We start from the raw sequence: 15,560 nt of genomic DNA, 5'->3' as shown, positions 1-15,560 counted from the left end.
GTTTGGACCCGGAAGTAGAATTCCAGGGAGCAGTGACGTCACAGCTTAATAACTGAATTGCATTTAATTGAAAGCATCACAAATTATTAATTCTATCTTAAACGATTCGCCAGTGCAGCATGCGAGCATCTGCTGGGGTGTAATGAGCTAAAAAAAAAAAAAAAAAAAAATTAAGGATAAATGACCCCCGCAGTTCAAGTAACACTGTAGTGAATAGATAGTGTAGCGGCACTGCCCTCGGGCTGCGGTGTAAGAGGTTGCGTGTTCGGGCCCTGTGGTGGCAGATGGGGACTCCCCGTAAAACGCTGGTGGTGAAGAGGGGGAGCGGGGCCCGAGCCGATGGTGCACCATTGGTATGCACGTAGACTGAATCCGCTAGGCGAGTGTGGACAACATCGGTGCCCTGCACACTTTATTATTCCTACCCCAAGAGGCGGAGCTGTGGCTGCACTAATAGTGCTCCCTGCACCCGTGAAGTTTTTGGAAAAAAACATGTTGCATTTGCCAATCTCAAAGTAGCCTGGCGGACTACTCACAATTATCTGAAAGCCATTAATATTCATTGCTCAATTATGAGATTCAAAAATCGAAACGATGGCATTAAAAGTCATAATTATGAGATAATAAAGTCAAAATTATGAGATTAAAAGTCAAAATTATGAGATAATAAAGTCCAAATTATGAGATTAAAAGTCATATTTATGAGATTAAAAGTCAGAACTATGATATAAAAAATCGAAATTATGAGATTAAAAAGTCACTGTAACTGCTGCATAGGCTGTGGAAGCCCATTTCCGCCACTTATAAAAATTAAAATGTTAAAGCTAGGAATAAAAAAAAAAAAAAGGAAGAATCCTAAGTCATAATTATAAGATTAAAAGTCAAAATTATAAGATAAAAAGTCAAAATTACGAGATAAAAAGTCATAATTATGAGATAGAAAGTCGAAATTATGAGATAATGTGTGTGCCTAATGTGTGTGGCTGAAGTCTGTAATAGGAGTTGACACTTCTATAAAATTTAATCAAAAGTTCAGTCACTGACAATAAAGAGTTTTTGATTTCTTCCACAATTAAAAGTGAAATGTCACACAGTGTTTTTGTTGGCTTGTCAATGAGGTTTGGTATTAAATGAATATTTCCAAAAAAGTTTAATGAAAAAAATCGTACTTGGTCGCCCGGCGGCCGCGAACTCGCGACCTCCGGAATGAAAAACGACCGCCCTCCGCTGTGCCAGCGTGTTAACATAGCATTTTCGACAGAAAAGGAGTTTTATCCTTTCATCATTTAATACCCCAGTAGAGTTGTGGAATTGTGGGGCAGTCAGCATGTGTACAACTTCATTGATTACTTTATGACTTTATTTCCCGAACTTCGTCCTGATATGGAACCAGTTATAACTAACATTGTCAATCAACAGGAGAGAACCACACACTCACACACTCTCTCTCTGAGATGGCGGAGTGAGTGTGCGAGAGAGCTGACGGCGGATTATCTGAAATCTTGAGTGAGTTTTTTGACAACTTGACTTTAGCTTATTCCTTTGTGTTCCATGTTTTTCTAAGTTTGAGCACAACTTCCTCCCGTAGTCCTACTGCGCGGATGTTTACGTTCCTGGGGTGAAAGGTTAAAGGCGGGTCAAACGCAGCCAGCAGTGATGAGTGAGGAGACAGACCCAGCTCTGCTTCACGGCTGAAGGACCACGCAAAACGCGTCTAACAACACAGGATCAAGCCATGATAGCTAATGTTGCTAATATTAGCGGAGACGTTTACAACGACACGGATCAAGCAATAACGTCAAGCTAGACCGGCATAGTCCAGCAGAACCGGATTTGTCCCCAAAACGACAACATCTAAGCTAACTAACGCGATCGCTAATGGGTCTCCATCGACATCGTTGTCGACAAGGGGCTTCAAGACATCATCCGGGTCGCCTCGGATGACCCGTACCACAGAACACCTACGAGAACTACTGTCACAAGAATCCGTGATCTGTATGACAGCTAAAAAGGCAACTAAAGTGGAGCAGCTGGCCCGAGCTACATTTATTACACTGACGACAGACCACAGGACATCAGTCAGCAACTTCAGCTACCTCAGGGTAACAGCACACCTGATCATTCACTTTACAACACAACTTATTTTCTACCTGATGTGTTTGTCTGCTGGGCTCTACTGCAGTTTAAAAACATTATTGATCAGTGAATTAAGACAAACCACAAATAAGTTTAAAAACTCTAGTATGTTTAATATTTCTTCATTTAAACACCATACTTGTACTAATTTATCTCAAACACAAATACAAGTAAATGGTAGCATTTTAAATGTTAATTTAGAGAAAATAATAATAATAATAATGCATTTTTTAGTAAAAAGCACTTTCAAAGCACTGTACATAAAGTTGAAATAATGAAAATAAACAGTTTATAATAAGAATGTTTAAAAATGATAAAAACTCAAAAATGCTGTGATTAATCAGAATAGTGATGTGATTAACTTGATTAATTTTTTAAATCATTTAACAGCACTAGTGTTAAGTTGTTGTTAGCTAGGCTTGTGTTTTTGTGCTGTGTATGTGGTAGAGAGAGACTTTTAGCTGAGGCTGGAGCAGCTGATTTTCAGAGGCTGTCTCGCTGCCATGGAATTAAAGCTGGTCCCCTCGGTGCAGTGTAGTGTGGAGGAGGCCGGTGTGGCTGTGGGGAAGGTGGTCGGGTACGAATGTGTTAAATGGGCGTCTAGAATGAATGGGGCCATTGTTCTGTTTGTAGATGCTAGTGCTAAAGTTGGTGAGGTTGTTGAGGGGGGCATGGTCCCGGTCAGGGGGATCAGGGTCATGGTTTGAAACAGGAAAACCAAGTGCCAGAAAGTACACTGACCACTGACCCTGACTGTTTTGGTCTTCTGTCTTCCCTTTGTTATTTTACTTTAAGGTAGCAAATACATTAGAAAAGGAGTGTCAAGTGACCCGGATGTAAACATTCAGTTGTCAAACTAAAAGCCTGCTAGCTAACCAGCCAGCTAGCTATGCTAATAAATATTTGTATATCATTTGGTTATTTTAAGTGAAGCCACCTGAAATGTTGAGATTTTTTATGTGGTTGGAATATGAACGGTATGTTGCTATTGAATTGGGTTTATTGCCAAGTCATTTTACAAGGACTTTGGGTAATTTGGAGAAACAATACAGGATAATACAACAGTAATGGAGGAATAATAATGGAGAAACAGTTTACTATGTTAAAGTGAAAATGTTGTATCCAATAATTCCCCCCATTTTGAAGTCCGTAAGACAGTCTTTCTATCAATTTCTCTCAAGTGTTTCCTTTATTAATTGCCCTTTAAACAGGTAACTCAACTCAAAGACAGTCAGCATAATAATATTTATTTCATTAATATTGATCTCCTTTTTCCTTAAAATTCTTTAGGCAATAACTATTTTATTACTTTTAAAGTAGAAACTTAATGCATTCAAGTTTGGGTAATTTCTCTTTTTTTTCCAATCAAAAATAGCAAACAGATTTGTCTAACAATTTACAAATACTGGCAATATTGTGGTATCAAAAGTCCCCCTCTTTAACAGCTGTCTTTTTGAATATATGCACATTTTAAAGCTTCTTGGTACTAATGATCGTTAAACAGGAGATTGTATGGATTGAAAGCATGAAAAATGTTAAAGATTTTGAGCAGCTCACCTATAAAAAATTAAATGATTTTTCAAGCCAATATACAGTATATTGCCAAAAGTATTCACCTACCCATCCAAATAATTGCAATCAGGTGTTCCGATGACTTCCATGTCCACAGGTGTATGAAATCAAGCACCTAGGCATGCAGACTGTTTCTACAAACATTAGTGAAAGAATGGGTCGCTCTCAGGAGCTCAGTGAATTCCAGCGTGGTACTGTGATAGGATGCCACCTGTGCAACAAGTCCAGTGGTGAGATTTCCTGGCTCCTAAATATTCCACAGTCAACTGTCAGTGGGATTATAACAAAGTGGAAGCCATTGGGAACAACAGCAACTCAGCCACCAAGTGGTAGGCCACGTAAAATGACGGGGCGGGGTCAGCGGATGCTGAGGCGCATGGTGCGCAGAGGTGGGCAACTTTCTGCAGAGTCAATGGCTACAGAGCTCCAAACTTCATGTGGCCTTCAGATTGGCTGAAGAACAGTGAGTAGAGAGCTTGATGGAATGGGTTTCCATGGCCGAGCAGCTGCGTCCAAGCCATACATCACCAAGTGCAATACAAAGCATGGGATGCAGTGGTGTAAAGCACGCTGCCACTGGACTCTAGAGCAGTGGAGACGCCTTCTCTGGAGTGACCAATCGCGGCTCTCCATCTGGCAATCTGATAGACAAGCCTGGGTTTGGCGGTTGCCAGGAGAACGCTACTTGTCTGACTGCATTGTGCCAAGTGTAAAGTTTGGTTGAGGGGGGATTATGGTGTGGGCTTGTTTTTCAGGAGCTGGGCTTGGCCCCTTAGTTCCAGTCAAAGGAACTCTGAATGCTTCAGCATACCAAGAGATCTTGGATAATTCCATGCTCCCAACTTTGTGGGAACAGTTTGGGGAGGGCCTCAAATTATATTATAAAAACAAGGTATGCAGAGATGAGAACATTTATTTACATTGCATTATTCATACACAAAGCAATATATAGTGATTAACAGAGTTAAAAAAACTGAAAGTTTATGACATTAAATGCTTAAATAAGCATTGCTTAACTGCATGAAATATTTCCAGCTGATACTCTGGTTATTAATATTGGTAGAAAATGTAATATCTGCCAAAACCTACAATGAACTTCTGGAGCTAATGTGGCACTATGATAGAGATGAATGCATGAAAATAGTTGCCCCCATTTTATTTTTATTCCTAAAGGTCACCTCTATTGGAAGAACTACTGTTAATGTCTAATTTTGCTTGAATATACGGTAATATAGGTTTATATCAGAGGGCGCTCAGTAGCTGACGCACCGGTAGAAGAAGTCTAGTCAGTACGTGATGAGACAGTGTACAGACCCTGCACCGAGTGTGCTCCTGTTGACCTGTATATTTTCCTGTTTTGCAGTTTCTGCAAAAATAAATATGTTGCACAGGAGATGAGTTGGCCCATCATTTTCTACAGTGTAACACTAATATCTGCTGATATTAATATAATGCAGATACTTAATACTTGTTTTGAATCTCTTTTAGCTTTTAATTTGCCATCACCTGATTGAATTCTGATTTTTCCTCTCGACAGATGTCTAAAATGTCAGATGTCTATGACAGATGTCTACAGAGAGGCTGTTAAAGGTAAAGTAAGCAGCAAATGTCTGCCAGTCATCCTGCTACTTGCAGCCATCCTAAAACTCTTGGTCTGGTGTTTTTGTATGGAATCAAAGTTGTTTTTCTCTTCCTCCTCTTAGAGAACGGTGACTCTGGAGAGCCTGATCATACGTCCCTACTGGATGCTGAGAGAGAAGTGGTGAGTCCTTTAAAGCAGTGCTTTTCAAACTGTGTGTCCTGACCCCCAGTAGGTTCCCAGGGATCACAAGGAGGCTGGCAGACACTCAAGGCAAGAGAAGAGGAACAAAATAGCATTATTTTTGACAGTAATATCTTTATCCACCTTATTCCTAGCCCCCATGAGTCTTTGCGTGAAATCTGGGCGCAACTTCCGGTCCCTTCTATCTAAATGGGACTTTGCATGAAATACGAGCTGTGAAACGCGATTTTTAGAGCAATTTGGACATTAAAATATGTAACTTTCAACTGCTTCACCTCAATGTGGACAATATTATCATTTTTCTGCCCTCTACTAAAAAGTACAGAATGACGACATTTTACTAGCATATAACAAGCATATTTAGCTAATTAGCATCATATCAGTATAGTGATAAACAATCACGTTTTGTAAAATGAGTTACACCACCTTCAGATAACATTTCTAGTTTGTGGTGTTGCTGAAATCCTTATTTCACCAACTAATCCCTCTTGAAATGTGGGAATTATATTAGATAAAATTATCTAAGACTGAAGTTATCAGCTCTTCAGTTTGGTCAAGTTTTGAATTAATGATAAATTAATATTGAAAGAATTACATCCCAAATACATTTAGTGGACAGCATGTTTAAAACACTGTTGTTAAAGACATATATTTCATGTAATTAGTACCACAACCGAAGCGACAGGTACTGAGCATTACAGAAAATATTATTTAAACACTCAGCTCTTTTAACTTTTTTGAGTTAACAAAACAGAAGCAGTATTTATTGTATCATAAATATTTATATCAGAACAACCACTGTTGACGCTAAATCACTTTAGTAATCCCTTGGAAGAATCGTGTTTTGCTGTTATTGTTACTCTACGGGAAGTCCCAACCACATTTATAGCAGTAGACCCCCGAGGAATAATGTGGTATCCACCTTATTCACTTACTTACAGCTTACAAAACAAACAATGTGAACATGTGATTTCAAAAGTATATCAATATTTACAAATTGGCGGTGAATTTCTATCAAACAACTGTCGTTTGTAGTTAGCATCTATCATTAGCTGCTGTATTAAATTACATGTATTTATGTACTGACATGACACTGTCATAATAATCTTTCATTCACATGAAGGAGACTTTATGAACATTATGAATGTTGTCATTAAATGAGCATATGTTTGGTGCATGTCTTCCTTCATTTTCTCTCCCCTTATTTCCTGTCTCTCTGCAGCTGTCCTATCAAAATGAAGGAAAATAACCCCAAAAAGATTACCTTTAAAACAGATATTCACTGCAAAACTCTGTGAATTGTGTCATTACACTGACTATAAGCCACAGTCATATGAAAAAGTCAAAATAAATGTTTTATTTTATGATACTGAAAACAAAATAAGACTTGAATTGGCCAACTATTAAAAAATGATAACAGTCCCAATGGCACTTGCAGGATTATGATTTGTTTTTAAAATTTTTTGAAACAATCTGAAACTCGCAAGTTTATATAGACTTTTAATTTTTATTCTGTTTTCATTTCATTTTCATTTTATTTCATTTTCAATATGATTTATTTTTACCTTTTGATTTGATTCAAAATGTTTGAATTTATTAATCAACTTTATTTTAGTTTCTTTAATTTTATTTTCAATTTCATGTAATTGAACTTAATGTATTTATCTTAATTTATTTTTAATTGTTTGTAATTTTTGATTTTTAAAATTTAGTTCTTTTTTATTTCTAGTAGATTTCATTGCCTGAAAGTGTTTCTGTAACACTTCTGAATGCATCACTAATTCCACAAAAAAAAAATCAGAAATATGCAAGTAAAACAAGGAATAACTATCATTTTTTTACTGCATGAAAAAAGCAGCTTGAAATTGATTTAACTCTGTCTCATTAAATTAATAACTTCAATTTATTCTGTTTTTTATTGGGGTTTTTTATTTTTTCTTTACTGTTTGTTTTAATTAAAAATATTTAGATTTATTTTTCAACTTCATTTTAGTTTCTTTAATTTTATTTCATTTTTATTTTATTGTAATTCAATTTAATTTATTCATCTTAATTAAATTTTAATTTGTTATACTTATTCAAATTTTTTTTAAATTTAATTTTTTAAAATTATTTTCATTAGATTTTATTGGCTGCAAGTGTTTCTTTAAAACTTCTGTATGCATCACAAATTCCACTAAAAAAATTCAGAAATATGAAGGTCAAACAAGGAGTAACTATCATGTTCACTGCAGGGAAAAAGCAGCTTGAAATTGATTTAATTTTTTCTATTTCAGTAAATTTCTGTTCTGTTTTTATTTTATTTGGATTTTTGTCATTTTTTAAAATATTTTCCTTCACTTTTTTATTTGATTAAAATACAAATCTAACTATTAACTTCCTATTCATTTATTTTTATTTTTTATATTTATTTGATTTTTAACCATTTAAATTCAACTTATTTGATTTTTTAAATGTATTTTTAATCTGTTTTACTTATTTAATTAATTTATTTTATCTTATTTTTCATTTAGAGGATTTGGTTCATATAATAATCACTGAACAATATTTTGAGCCATGTCCACAGTGTTGAGTTTACCTGCAAATTTGATTGGATTGATTTCACTCTAACACACCAGACTCACAAAACAGCTGATTCTTCTGAAGTTTATGTGCTTTTCGATATGAATCATCAAAATAAACAATTGAACAACTTTAAAAACAGAAATATTGAGAAAAATGTATAAAACATTTTGGCCACCTCATAACAGATATTACATAAGAAATTCAGGATGGAATAAGATTTGATTCTGTTTATTGCTTTGAGTAACAGAAAAACAGCGCTACATGTGTGCTTTACAGAAAAGGACAGAGTAAAATAAATAACATTAAAAAAAAACAATTAAAACAATAGTTTGGGCATGATAGGACCAGAGCATGTCATTAAAACAAAACACGCGACTGTCTCCATGCATGAAGAGGAGAAACGGTGTGACATGTATGATGTCAGCAAAACCTGATGTGTGGACGTTTTGGTTCAGAAAATCCCAAAGATTTAGACCTGAAACACACTCCTGAATCACAGCAGAGCTAAAAATCTAAAATGGTTCCATTCCATGATTTAAATCTTATGAAAATATAGCAGAGCATTTACATTCAGCAAGCAGAACCTTCCCTTTATCGTTAAATATTTATAAAAACAGAAACTGAAATAGCAAAATAACCCAAGATTTCCTTTTCTTACAAAAAAGAGCAAGACTTTGGTAATCATGAGTCATGTGGAGGGATTAGAAGAGTTTCACTCGCTATCCTTGAGGCGTCAGAGCAACCAGCGTAAAGTTTCGTGGTGAAAAGTTTGGATGGAAGAGAGGAACCAGGTGACTGTCCACACCTGCAGGGAGACAGATAATAGTTAAGCAAGGACAAAAGATATCAGTGCATAGATCTTTCCATAAAAAATGAAATTTTATGGTACGTCTCCTCTCCTTTTTCTACTTTGGCGCCGTCTTAATGGAATTCACTCCGTTAATATTTATCCCTCCTAAAACTTGCTGTGCCCGTGAGTCATGAAGGTCCCAACGTATGTGGAGGATCTCACCGTTCTCCTGCAGGTAGATCATCCTGTCCAGCAGCACCAGTGTCTCCACCACAGGAGCCAGCAGCAGAGACAGGCTGAAGTAGACCACCACCCGGCCCTGCTGCTTCTACATGGCCTCCACACGCTCCGGGTCCAGAGGTAAAGTGGGAGGAAGGCCGACCCGGGCCAGACCCAGACGGGCGTACCTGGGAGGGAACATTGATGTAGAAAGAAGAGGACAGTAGCATTATATCTGAAATAATACTTTCAAACTCATTTATCCAGTTCTTTTGATACACAGCTGAAGAGACCAGTCATTTTTTCTTAAATCAGCACTTTTTCATGCACTGAGGCCATTTTTTCACTGTAGATAGAATTATAACACAGGTACAGCTCTCTGTTGGTGATGGACTGTGGTGATTACTTGGCAAGCCACTGAACAGATGAGATGAGATGCTATTTATGCTAAGAGTCATCTAATCCAACAGAAAGGTTAAAGTCTGGTGGAAGGAAGCAAAGTCACACAAAAGTTTCAATCTGCCACGAAGACGAGGAAACAGAAACATTTCTCTCAGAATCTTTCAGTAGTGGTATATGGTTATTTAATTAGTTTTATTAATTTGTTTAAAACAATCTGAAACTTGTTTTTAGTTTATTTTGATAATTAATTTTTATTTTTTTAATTTGATTTATTTGTATTTTTATTTCATTTTAATTTTATATTTAATATAATTTATTTTTAATTTTCGATTTGATTAAAATTGTTTAGATTTATTCATCAACTTCATTTTAGTTGCTTTAATTTTATTTCATTTTTATTGTATTGTAATGAATTTAATGTTTTTATCTTGATTTATTTTGAATTTGTTATACTGATGTGTTTTGTTGTTTGTTTCTTTCTTTTGAGTTTTAGTAGATTTTCATTTCATTTTATTTTCAATTTTATTTTATTTTTACTTTTTAATTTAATTAAAAATGTTTAGATTTATTAATTAACTTAATTTTAGTTTCTTTAATTCATTAATTTTTTATTGTAATTGAATTAAACGCATTTATCTGGATTTATTTTTAATTTTTCATACTTTCAGATTTTTTACATTTTATTCTTTCTTTTATATTTTTAGTAAATTTCATGTGTCATAAGTGTTTCTGTAAAACTCTATGCATCAATAATTCAACTAAAAAAATTAAAGAAATATGCAGGTCAAAAAAGAAGTAACTATCACGTATTTTAAATTTTCTTTACTTTTTGATTTGATTAAAAATGTTTTGATTTATTTATCAACTTAATTTTAGTTTCTTTAATTCTATTTCATTTTTATTTGTATTGTAATTGAATTTAATGATTTTATCTTAATTTATTTTCAATTTGTTATAATTTTTTTTGTAATTTAGGTCTTTCTTTTATTTTAAGTAGATTTTCATTTGTGCAAGTGTTTCTGTAAAACATCTATATCATCACTCATTCCACTAAAAAAATTCAGAAACATTCAAGTCAAACAAGGAGTAACTATCATGTTCACTGCATGGAAAAAGCAGCTTAAAACTAATGTAATTCTTTCTATCTCATTTAATTAGCAATTTCTCTTTATTTGTTTATTTATTTTCATTATTGTATTTTTTTCTTTTTTTTTTTAAATTATGTACTTTTTTGATTGATTTAAAATGTTTGATTTATTTTTCAACTTCATTTTAGTTTCTTTAGTTTTATTTCATTTTTATCTCATTGCAATTGAATTGAATGTTTTTAGCTTAATTTATTTTTAATTTTTTATTCTAATTAGATTTTTTTTTATTTAGTTCTAATTAGTTCTTAGTTCTAATAATTTAATTCTGCTAAAAAATTAAAGAAATATGCAGGTCAAACAAGGAGTAACTATCTTGTTCACTAAAAATCAGAGTTAAAAACAGAACCAGTATACCTGATACTGGACCAGAATCTTTAATGTAAAATTCAACAAATTGAGTTTGTCCCTGGAAGGCGTAATAAGTTTTTCCCACCCCAATTAAAACCAGTGAATGAGTGTGGACTCACTCTGTAAACGGTAACAGGTGAGACTTCTTGATGGTCTGGATCCCTGCCCTGCGTAGATCCGGCCTCGTGTCCCTGATGAATGTCTCCAGCATGGCTCTGTAACAGTGCGTCTTCAGCAGCTCGCTCTCCTCTCTGAGTCTCCGTCCGTAGTCCTCCACGGCGTGACACGCCCCCTCCCTCGCCTTGTAGGATAGCTGATGACCCGGCAGCCCCCGCACCCAGGAGCTCATCGGGTAACCGAACTCTGACGGAGGCGACTCCTGGCACGGCGTCATCAGTGAAGCGGGCCGTTCCACCAGTCCCGGTGGGTGGGGTTTTCTTTGGTTGTTATCTTCATGTAGCAGCACGCCACTGCCGTGATCCTGCGTACGTGAGGGCAGTTGACGAAGTGGCGAAGGAGGGTGGCGCTAAGGTCACCGCAGGCGTGGAGACCGGTCAGGACAAGATCTGGATATCTTTCTAGGTCGTTAATGTCTTGGTGTTCTCCCTCCTGACTGGCTAACGGCTCACACGGACAGCAGGACTCCTCATCAGAGTTTTCTTTGCTGAACGGCGGTAGTGGCGTCATTTCAAAGTCCAGTGGTTGAGGATTAGACTCAGTGGAGCCCAGACAAGATGGAGTCTGGACCTCGTGATGCTCAGAGCCCTTCAGCTTCTTCTTACTGGGTCCAGATGGAGTTTGGGGACCATTTTTGACACACTCAGCCGTGCTCAGCTGCTTGATGAAGTCCTCCCACGATGCCTTGGGGTTTACCCAACCCGCCACATGGCGAGGAGAGGAGTGTGAAACTGGGACCAGAGAGGGGCAGTTCTAGGGAGGAAAAGGAGTGTGGTTATTTTAACAGTTTTATGTCTACAGCAAGAGATAAAAATCAATGAAATATTCAGCTTGCATGATTTCTTGAAAACGTCAAAATATGACCTGGAATTCATAATGATGACTTAAAAAGTTAAAAATCTGACTTATATTCAAAATTGGGAGTGTATAAGGTCAAAATATGATATCAAAAGTAAAAACTATTCATTCAAAATGCCAAAATGTGAGAAAAAAATTGAAATCATCTGTTTAAAAGTAAAAATATGGGATTAAAAAGCCAAAGTAAGGAGTTGAAAAGGTCAAAATATGACTTAAAATTTAAAATTGTGAATCTAGAAGATACAAATGTGACATAAAGTCTGAATTATAAGTTGAAAAGGTCAAAGTATGAAATGAAAAGTCAAAATCATAAGTTTGAGATCTTGGCTCAAAATTGAAAATCCCACCCCCCCATTCTTGACTTTTTATGAAATCTTTCTTACTTTTATTTACTGAGTTGATGTACCTTAAAAATGGCTAGGTACCTGCTACTAAACAAATACTGTTTTTTCAGCACTATTTAACATAGTCAGTGCAAATGTTTTGAGTTTTATTAACCTTTTGGGGTTTACAATGTAAATCATATATCTTAAGTCCAACTTACAGCAATTATTTCCACTACTTTAAAAAAATAACATCAGTTTAAGCAAATATTTTGAGTTAAATAAGAGACATAAAATGTTTGCATGCATGTCCCTCCAGGGCTTCTGTAAAGGGTTGCTTTCTTAACTAAACAGATTTTGAGTGGTTAAAATTTTGAGGGGATTTGGGTTAAATTTTCTCCATAGGGAGGTGGTGTTCAGTGCTGCGGTTGGACCAGTTGAGAACCAAAGATTTGAAACATAAAACAAACTTTTGATAAGAAAAAGCATTGCACTTTGTTGTTAGATTAAAAAAAAGTTGAACAAACCTTTTTCTGCCTGTCTTTCTCTAAGGCCCATAGGAGCTGTCCGTCAAACCTGGACGCCATGGTAACCAAAGTGTGATCTGCTTCAATGGCTGTCACAGACAGTCCAAGCCCGAAGGATAGAAAGCGTGTGAGATGACCCTGCACAGAGCAAAGAGTGTCTTTTCATACACTTCCTCCATGAGAGTCTTCCCTGGTTACAGTCATAATATTGATGATACCTGTCCTGAGCCCACATCCACCACCCTGCTGCAGGTCTGATCACAAAGGTGTTTAACCAGCTGTGGATCAAACTGAAGAAACAGATCAAAAACCCTGTTAAAGATGAGTATACGTTGTTAATTATATTAGGATGTGAAATATTCCTGTAACGTGCCCAGTTTGCAGATCTTGTGCAGCTTCTTGGGTTTGACGTGTTTCCTGAATATGTGACCCAGCAGAGAGCTCTGACTTTGATTCTCCTGAAACTCCTCAGAGCCGGTCGCTCTGCCTCTCTCCTGTCTGCACTCTCTGGGAAACGCAAGAGCATGAGCTGTGGCACGAAACGCCAGGAGTGACAGAGGCCACACGCAGGGATACCTGATGAGATAAAGTGTCAGGGGTTTTATTTAGATCACACAGAAGTCAGAATGTGATCATTTTCTTATGTTAGTATATTGCATGTTTGAAGAACAAAGCTTGATTGAAAGACCAAACCCTCTAGCTTTAAGCATCTTTACACTACTATCCCGGGTTAACAAGGCTTTACATCTGTTCTGAGCATTCGATTATTCGGACAAGCTAAATGTCTACAAGAAGGGGTTGGATATTCAGCAGCTCAGATTAAAGACTGTCCCACAAACTGACATGATCTGCTGTATCCCACAAGTAAAGAAAAGCTTAAGGACCTCAAATGTATATAGATGGTCTGATAATGACCCAGTAGTACCTCCTGTTGTCTCCATTGTTAGCATCCAGTAGCAGATCTGCAACCTGTGGATATGTCAGGTCTTGTAGCACCAACTGCCGTGAGTCTGGTAGGGTGTGCCGGAGATCTTGAGTGAAGAACTCCTGATGGAGAACAGTAAACCTACAGTTTTTAAGGGAATCACAACTGGATGGATTATGAGCACCAATATCAAACTGTACACAATGAACAAGAGGATTCAGTGGCTCTAAATCAGTAGTGCAGTTAACTGCTAGGGTTATATTGCAATAGGGTTGAACGATTTAGGAAAAACAATCTAATTGCGATTTTTTCCCCCAATATTGCAATTGTGTTTTGATATGTGATTATTCCTTAACTTTCTTAAATTCCTAAACAGTGAACAATTCCTTTAAAGTGTCTAATTCTGATGATTTTGACTTGTATGGCAAATCGGGTCTGAATGATTACATTGAAAGGTTTTTGTCATTCTTATATTTAATGAATAAGTACAAAAATCAAGAAGGCAGGATGTTTTAGACTATTCTGAAAAAAGCACCTGAATGATTGCATGTCATGCATAACATCTCTGCTGCAAAAAAGTTTAAAAACTGGTATTGTGACACAAATTTAGGTCAAAGAGATATTGCACCTTTTGTGAGTTGAAAATTGTAGCAGGCCATATTGCAATCCAATCTAATTTTCAATTAATTGCCCAGCCCTATATTGAAAATAGTTTAAAAATTGGTTAGCTAAACTAGGGATATAATAGTTCAAGGTCAAATAAACATGGAGATACAGTATGCAAAGAGAAATGTCATTCTATTATATGATTTTTATTTTGGAGACAAGGATATAATAACAATATATTAGTAATTATTGATATTATTTATATTATTGTGATGCCCAATAGTATGAAACAGGCTGTGAAAAATACATTTCTTTTACCAAATTGTGTCTAATTGTGTCTGTTAAATTTGACACCTATTTTATACTGAGTTTAAGACTGAAATGCCTTCTAGTTTTAGTCACTTTAGTCATATCTTCCCTATATACATATATAGTGCATTCAGAATAGGAAAATTAGATTAATTTTTTTGGGAAGCAGAGATGTTATGCACAACATATTATGCAACCATTCAAGACCCATTTTCTCAAATAATGTACAAAAAAAATCCTACTTTCTTCATTTTTGTACAGTGTTCTGATTAAATATGAGGACATAAAAATTCCCTTTATTTGTGTAACATTTACTACACAAATGATTAAATAAAGATATGCGTTTCTTTGATAAGAGTGGTTATTATTTAGGTCAAATATAAAATATGGTTTTCACAGCTTAACTATACAATGGACCATGGTTTTGCTGACCTCCATGGCCCCCCAGTTTGGCTGGGTCCTGGAGACCTCCCCATTTATCCCCCTTATGGACAGCCTTGTCTGCACTATTCTTGAATATGAATGGCTGTTCTGCTACCTTCAGGTACAGTGGGGGTGCCCGGTCTCTAGCACCTTTATTCTGGGGGTCACGAGCTGAAAAGGTTGAGAACTCCTGTGATAGACAAGAGTTAGGGCTGCACAATTTTATCGGCCTGATATCAGCAGGTATTAGCTAAAAAAGGCAATTATCGGAATTAGTAGATCTACAAATTTCTGCTGATATTTACATCCGATATTTTTACCATGAATATCAGTGTAGACTGTAAAATTGAGCCATATGATAATAAATTAGTGGAGTTTTAGGTTGGACTAACAGACCTGTGTAAGTTTAGATCTTTTTCTTAATTCATTCTCATTCTTTAAACTTTAAA

The 15,560-nt window shown here is 36.0% G+C and overlaps 1 long non-coding RNA gene and 1 pseudogene across 1 annotated transcript; one reads left to right on the top strand and one right to left on the bottom strand.

Moving 5' to 3' along the window:
• Positions 1-5,244: 5,244 nt before the first annotated feature.
• Positions 5,245-14,293, top strand: LOC121513440. Its single transcript, XR_005992205.1, has 3 exons — positions 5,245-5,298; positions 5,412-5,470; positions 12,874-14,293. It is a non-coding gene; the product is annotated as an uncharacterized LOC121513440 (long non-coding RNA).
• On the bottom strand, positions 8,269-12,880 carry LOC121513439 (annotated as a pseudogene).
• Positions 14,294-15,560: the final 1,267 nt, after the last annotated feature.

This window comes from Cheilinus undulatus, linkage group 8 (assembly GCF_018320785.1).
Source record: "Cheilinus undulatus linkage group 8, ASM1832078v1, whole genome shotgun sequence".
In the NCBI taxonomy this organism is placed as follows: Eukaryota; Metazoa; Chordata; class Actinopteri; order Labriformes; family Labridae; genus Cheilinus; species Cheilinus undulatus.
The sequence above is the reverse complement of the archived record's forward strand: the minus strand, read 5'-3'. Positions and strand labels throughout refer to the sequence as shown.